This window comes from Mus pahari, chromosome 2 (genome assembly GCF_900095145.1).
Source record: "Mus pahari chromosome 2, PAHARI_EIJ_v1.1, whole genome shotgun sequence".
Lineage (NCBI taxonomy): Eukaryota > Metazoa > Chordata > Mammalia > Rodentia > Muridae > Mus > Mus pahari.
Genome location: NC_034591.1, coordinates 159927443 through 159935244, shown reverse-complemented (window position 1 = coordinate 159935244; position 7802 = coordinate 159927443). Strand labels below are relative to the sequence as shown.

The 7802-nt window shown below is 51.0% G+C and overlaps 1 pseudogene; it reads right to left on the bottom strand.

The window, feature by feature from the left end:
* Positions 1 to 3437: 3437 nt before the first annotated feature.
* LOC115063537 lies at positions 3438 to 3524 on the bottom strand (annotated as a pseudogene).
* Between the last annotated feature and the right edge of the window lie 4278 nt (positions 3525 to 7802).

Genomic DNA, 7802 nt, shown 5'->3' with positions numbered 1-7802 from the left:
ACACACACACACACACACACACACACACACACACACACACACACACACACACACACACACCACATCCATCCCCTGAAGATATGTGTTTTTTAAACAGGATTTCTTTTTTAACTCTTACAGTGTGTAAAGTCATAGGGTAGGGATATGGGACCCAGTGGGGACATTTCTTCTGACTCCGGCAGTTAGATAGGCTTCAAGTTTCTCGGTTGTGGACTTCCCTGTCTTCTGTCTTCAGTTCAATGCAAACTGCCACCAAGGTAGCATTCTGAGTGCCAGCCACCAAGTGTCACTGGTGTGATGTGGAGGGAGCAGCTAGTTCTCCTTACAGCTTGGAGGAGGGAACCCATTTGACATAAAAATACACTTCATTATTCTGTTGCTCTCCGTTATGTTTATCATTTTTAAGTGTGTGTCTCTTCCACGGGAAACAATGTGATTAATAAGACCCAGCTCTGCTGTCTCTTGAGAAATGCTCTGGGGAGCCACTCTTAAATAATGCAGAGGTGACCTTGTACAAGGTTGGGGGACAGCAGGGGTGGAGGATGTAACACAGGGCTGTTGTGTGCAAAGTGTGCCCCATGCGGTCCTGACTGTTGGCTGGACTGGTAGATGGCACTTGCTGAAGTGAGGGAAAGTCCTGAGGGCTAGAGCATTTGGGAACACTGTACTAAACAAGTCTTAGCTGCATGGCTTCTAACAGGCTGATTGGCAGACCCAGCCTTCCAGTGGAGGGGAGGCCTGAAGCGTTTTAGATTGACTTAACCACAGAACATTTTTTAAAAAGTCTGAATCACCTTGTAGTGAATGAAACTAGATCTGTCCCACCTGACATGTGGGCAAAACCCAGCTGTGTTTTATTCAGTGAGCTGTCAGTGGGAGACAACAGACAACTCAGATTCTAAAACCTCGACTCTTACCTTTAGCCAGTAGGTTGTATAGGGAAGGGGAACAAAGGCAGCCAGTCATTCTAAAGTCTAGCCTTGTCCCTCTGGGCAGGTGGTCAGCCTTAGTTCTCAGATGCACACATTGCAGTTCATTTGCCCTCTGTGTAGCAGGGGGAGGCTAGCATATGCCAAACCCACAGAGCCCCACATTCCTTCCCAGTGTCCTAGATTAAAGGCTAACCCAGAACAAACAAACCATCGGCAGTATATAGTGTAGATTGCTCCCTACAGAGGGAGGTGTAATGAGCTCTTACACAGAGAGTATGCTTAGCAACGCATCCATGATAGAGTGACTGCGGCTTCGGAAGGAGTGGGACATGTTTTGGAGTCAGGGCAGTTCACTCCACGGCGAGAGGCTGACACAGTTGCTTACAGATAAGATGATGTTGGGCCAGTGGTCCTAAGAACCACCTTCACCTCCCAGAGGACAGTATCTTATACACACGGCTTTCATAAGAACTAAAAATAACTCGGTGGATCCTGCTTAAGGTTATGATAGGAAAGTCCATGATAGGCCACAGGACTCACTATAAACTAAAAGATAAAGAATAGATCAATTCTGGGCTGGTGAGATGGCTCAGCGGTTAAGAGCACTGGCTGTTCTTCCGAAGGTCCTGAGTTCAAATCCCAGCAACCACATGGTGGCTCACAACCATCTGTAATGAGATCTGACGCCCTCTTCTGGTGTGTCTGAAGACAGCTACAGTGTTGTGGGAGCTGTGGTGTGTCACAGTGTGTCCCACGGTGCACCCTTTTGTCCTCACTTCTTTGCTTGCAAATTTCCGTTGCCATGGCTTATTGGTCTGGTACATACGAGGCCTCTGGCTTCTGCTACTCTGTAGGTACTGGATCCTCACTGGGGGTCCTCTCGGGTATCCTGTTGTTGCCCTGGGTCATGGAGATCTGTGTTTTGGATCTGCAGGACCGGCATTTCATGTGTTCCAGTAGTTCATCGATGGGGTAGACGTTGGGGTGAGCTAACTCAAAGCCCTGGGTCTGGGCCTAAGAGGTTCTAAGCTGGTCAAGCCTACCAGCTCTCCTACTCTCATGCCCTCAGGGCCAGCAACCCCACAACCAGGCCAGCTCTGCCCTGCTGCCCAGGCAAGGTGAAGGGCCCACTCTCCTGAGCGTTGCAGCCACCCGAGGGACATGTCCTGTTCTCCCACACTGATGGCCTCAGGGTCAGCTCTCCTGCCTGCAGTAAGTGACAAGGGATGAGGGAGGGGAGGAGGGCAGCACTCCCTCATCTGCACCACCGCTGCCCAGCAGATAAGATGCAGGGCTGCTTCTCTACACACCCACAACCCCCACATCTAGAGCCAACTCTCCTGAGTCCTGCAGCAGGTGAGGGACAGGGACAGCTCTCTCGCTATCATGACCCCGTTAGGGCCAACTCTCTAACCTGCCACTGGTGGTGACAGGAGGGCAAAGCAGGGGCAGGGAGATAAATGTCTCCCTCCCACATACCACTACAAGAGGAGGGGCTAGGTCTCTCTCCCACACTCACATCCTCAGGGCCCAGTTCACCCACAGCTACCACCACCCCCAATCCAGGGTCAGCTCTATTGTGCTGCCCAGGTTAGGTGCAGGGCCTGCTCTCCCAAGTGCTGCAGCAGGAGAGGGGCACGGACCTTTCTTCTGCTCCCAGGTGACCACAGGGCAAGGTCTCTGCCTGCTTCAGGTGGTGAGAGGGAAGGGGTGAGGAGGGTATCTGTCCTCATGGGAGACAACTGGTAGGGCCATCTCACCCACAACTTCCACAGTGTGTGGGCCCCTCCCCCCTGGCTACTGCAGCTGGCTAGGGGTGGGGTCAACTCTCCTGATCCTGTGCCCCCAGGACCAGCTCTCCCGCGCCATCCAGGGTGGGGCCAGTGCTGCAAAGCCCTCAGACATCAAGTCCCCATGCAGCAGCCCAGACCGGGGACATGGACCGGAACTGTGGTGGTAACACACCCCTGCTGCTGCAGGGGCCACAGACCCAGACATGGCTCCCAGTGACAGCACAGGCCAGGGCCCCACCATGGTCCCAGGTGGCATCACCAGCTACTCACATCCGGCTGTTCCTCGATACCCTGAAGTCTCCAGTTCTGCCTCTCCTCATTGTGCCTATGACCTTTCTCTCTCTTCCATCTTTCTTGCTCCTCTTAGTGGTACCCAAGGTCTCCAAGTGTCTGGGGTCATCTCAGTAGTGGTCTCAGGAGTGCTCTGCGCCACTGGTGCATTATGGGGCCTGGCAGGCGTCTTCTCAGGTATGGTCTACACCCCCAGGCCTGTGTGGTACCAGTTAGCCATCTCAGGCTCAGGCGCTCTCCTTGCCCCACCCCGCCCCCCTTGGCCCCATTCGAGGGTTGTCTGTCTCAAGCTCACTCCTGCCAGCATCCCTCAGCCCCAGGCAGGGTTCTTCTAGTCTCTAGTTTGGCCCCTGGTCCTGGGAGCCATTGGGGCCTGCCTGGTATCAGAATGGTGGTCTCCTCAGGCTTGCTTTTGGGGGGGAGTGCTTGGAGACTGATCATTCAGACATTCACAGGTCAGAACCCTGAGCGTTTACCTGGCCTCTCTCCTCTCTGCCACCTTGGCACACATGTGACACAGCACATCTTTGTTTTCTTAGTGAATGCTGAGGAGTGTAACAGACCCTGTTCTTCCCCGGCTGCACTGGTTGTTTGAGATCTGTAATGACTAAGCTTGCCATGGGAGACTGTTCCGAAGGAAGCAGAGCTCATAGTAGCCAATGAGCAGGTGTCATGTGCCGGAATCCAGGGGCTCTGCCAAGAACACAACCTTCTACCCAGGAGACTTCTGTAACACTCTGAACAGTGGGCACAGCTGGGACCCAAGATTGGACAAAAGAGCAAAGAGCATGATAGTCCTAAAGTGCTTAGATCACAAAGATGGATGGAGGGAGCGTGGCGCTCTCAACAAACCTGAAGCCAGGAGGGAACGGAAACAACCTACAACTGTCTTCTGCTAATGCAATTCCCGAAGGGGAAAAGCCCTCCACCTTCTTCCCAGAATAGGGAAAGTGCCCTTTATGAAGATAAATCTATTTCTACTACTTAAGTAGCTTTACGCCATATCCAGCATGCATTAGAAAACAAGCCATAAGACACGGGAATAGAAGGAACAATTTGCAGAGGAAGGAAGGGGCGTGGATACGAGGGGAGCATGCGTGCTGCATGTGTGATGACGTCAGACCAGAATTTAGGATTATTTTGCGACTGTCTTAACTCGGAAACACCAAGTAGGGTTTCTACCCTGTGATAAAACTCCAGGACCCAAGCGACCTTGGGAGAACAGAGTTTGTTTGAGCTTACACACCCTGGTCACAGTGATCATAGATGAAGTGGGCCAGGGGCTCGAGGCAGGAACTGAATCAGGGGCCATGGAAGGATGCTGCTTGTTAGCTTGCTCAGCCTGCTTTCTGCTAAGGGCAACCTCCCAGGGATTGCTGGGCCCACAGTGGGCTGAACCCTCTCACATAAATCATTAATCAAGAGAATGACGCCCAAGCTTGCCCGAAGGCCAACCTGGTGAGGACATATCTTCGCTGAGGTTTGCTTTTCTCAAATGACTATAGCTAGATTCCACATCAGGTTGAAAAAAAAACCTAACCAGGGCGTGTTCTCATTAAAATAAACAAGATATTTTAAGATTGTATTTTTTTTAAGTATGTGCAAAGAAACAGGTAGGTAGGTATAGCTTGTTATTGAGAAAATAAGAGAGGTGAGCACTGTGGTCACCGAGCTGGACTGAGAGCAGAGTCCCGTGGCTAGGGTCCCAGAGCATTGGGGCAGAGTCAGGGAGGGAGCTCTGAAAGCATTCTGGGGATGGGAGATCCTTAAGACAGTGTGAGAGTGATAATAAAGAGTAATGCTGTTTCCCTGATGCTCGGGCATCAGAACCTCTGCCTGCGGCCCACCAGTGGCCACTGGGTACGCAGACTGAGCCGTGGCCTTTAAGAAGGCCAGGCTGACTCTGTGACAGGTTTCAAATTGGCAGTCAAGGAGGCTAGACCTAAGAACTGTGCAAGTCCAGGCACGTCAGCTAAAACCCCAGGCTTCAGGCAGCTAGTCGGAAACTAGGAGGTGCCCAGCCGCCTAGCCTAAAGCCCAGGACAGGTTTCCAGACCTTCCAACTCCCATGCCTCTTTAATGGAATGCCCTTAGAGATAGAGTAAGATAAAGGCCACCTACACTGGAATCCCCTAATGTGCTTTAAATCAGTCCTGTGAGATCATTTGATTGTCTTTCCATTTTGGAATGAGGGACCCCTGTGCCGGTCTTCTGCAGAATAAAATGCTCTTTGCTTTCGCACACTATTTGAGTCTGGGGTATCATTCTTTGGTGAACAACAGACCCTTACAACATCACTGGTTCTTGAACTAAGCCATGCTATGTGCATCTCTGGGGACTTCCTGGAGTGTAGACGGCCATCATGGGACCTCTCAGACTCCCCCACGAAATACCTTCTCACATAGCTGCCTTCCTGGCTGCCTTACTCAGGACCATGACTGACAGTGATTTAGAATTGGGAGAGAGTGTCCCTCCACACTGTTGTGTCTACACAGTGGAGAGTTCGTATGAGAAGACTGGGGTAACCGGAGTGGACAAACCACTTAAATGGGGAAGGGCAAAACATTAAAACATTTAAAGCTAGTTGTTGTTGATACTGTGGGGGGGGGGAGAATGGCTTAGTTACAGGGACCAAGACATAACTACTCTCTGATGGACACTTTAAAAATCGGCAGAGCCTAGGCCTCTCCAGGAGTGGGGACGAGGCCTTGAAGACCATGGAGGCCACAGTGTTCTCGGAAACTGCCAGCAGCAGGAGCTTCCCTGCCAGAACACTCCAGTGTGTGGTGCGGTGGCAGACTATCACTAAGCCAGCCACAGAACAGCAAGTGCACACCTCATTAGTCAATGGGTGGCAGGCTCACATCTCTACCCCACTTTGGGGTGAGGGCTGGAGAGATGGCTCAGCAGTGGCAAGATCCTGCACTATCAGATCCCAGAAACCACTTCAGGCAGTGCACAGCCTCCTGTAACTCCAGCTCCAAGGCATCTGATACCTTCTTCTGGCCTCCGCTGGCATCTGAACACGAACACACACACACACACACACACACACACACACACACACACACACACTAAAACCCTTTTTTGAAAGATGAAAGAAAACTGTTGCCATTTTTTTAAAGAGATCGTATTCACAGAACCCATGCCCCGTTGGATCTGAGCCCACCTGGTCCTCTGTGAATAAACGGCTAAGAGGAAGAAGCACTTCTCGATGACCATGAGACTTTGTGAGACCTTGCAGAAGAAGCTCCGCTGAGTTCTTAAACCATAATGAGAGGTGTAAGAGCTAGGCGTGACCAAGCCTAGAAGTGAATTCCAGAATGTAACCAATAAGGTTTATCTCTAGCATTCAGGCCCCGAATGTAACCAATAAGGTTTATTTCTAGCATTCAGGCCCGAATGTAACCAATAAGGTTTATTTCCAGCATTCAGGCCTGAATGTAACCAATAAGGTTTATTTCTAGCATTCAGGCCCGAATGTAACCAATAAGGTTTATCTCCAGCATTCAGGCCCCGTGATTTGAAAGAGAATGCAGAATGAGGCCAGGTGTGATCAGGGTGGTGTGGCCAGAACACAGAGAGTGCAGACGCCTGTGCTGGCCCAGTGCTTGCAATGCTAATGAAAACATCAACTTAGAGGTGTGTGGGTCATTGGCGTTCCTGCTGGTTGATGCAAGTCCCGGGGGCTCTAATGAGTTACAGGCATATTTGTCTGAAGGAGGAAGTGAAGTTACAGACAGGCTTGAAACTGATTATGTGCAGAGTCGGATGGGATATTTTGAGATGGTGGCAGTGTTCCATTCGATAGATATGTGGTCTGGATATAAATGTATCCAGTTTCACTGGCCCCAAAAGGCCCCAGAACCTAAAAGATGGACATTTTTAATACAGAATGATTAAGTTGTTGTATATAAGTCATAGGAGAATATTTTTTTAATAGCAACACAAAGAAGTGTATATGAATGTCTCCAAGGACAGCTGGCCTCTAAGCCATGTCCAAGGGCTGCAGGCCCTGACTCCACAAGGGATTGAGTTGCAGAAATGTCAGCAGCAGGGAAAGGTTCTGACTCAAGTGGACATTAACTCGAAATCCAACATGGAACAGACCTGGGGGGCGGGGGGGGGGGTGTTCTGACAAAACTGACCTGTGCTGTACGGAGAAACTTCATTACAGACATCGTACTGTCCGCACCAACTCTCACATCAAAGAGGGTTGGGAACTAAAAAGGGGGCCCTGGGGAAGAGGGGGGAGAGGCCCACACCCCACCAGAGTTTTACCTATTCTCTGGTCAGTCAGGCGTGGGAGGGCTGCTAACTACCTCCCACTCATCCCTGGGTGGGCATCCAAGCCTCTGACCCACTCTTCAAGGGGTGGCCAGGGGCAGCCCTACATGGGGACCCTGGAGTTACTTTGCTAAAGCCACCGGGGTTATAGGAGAGAGGGATGAGGGAAGAGGTTCCCAACACCTGTGAGAGTGTGCGCAGCCTTGATGAGCAGAGACTCTCTATGGTTTTAGAGCTTTATTGTAGAAATGCAGGGGGAAAGAGAGAAGGGAGGAGGGAGGGGGCAGGCTAGAGAGAAAGAGAGTAAGACAGGAGAGAGGAGAGAAGACAAAGAGAGGGGAGAGTGAGGGGTAAAAGGGAGACGAGAGTAAGAGAGCGAGGTGGGGCTGAACAGCCCTTTTTATGGTCTTTAGGTAACTGGGGAGGAGTTTAGCCTGAAGGTCAGAAGCTTGGGCCACTGCTTATGTGACTATTGACCATGCTTCTCTTGTGGGGACTG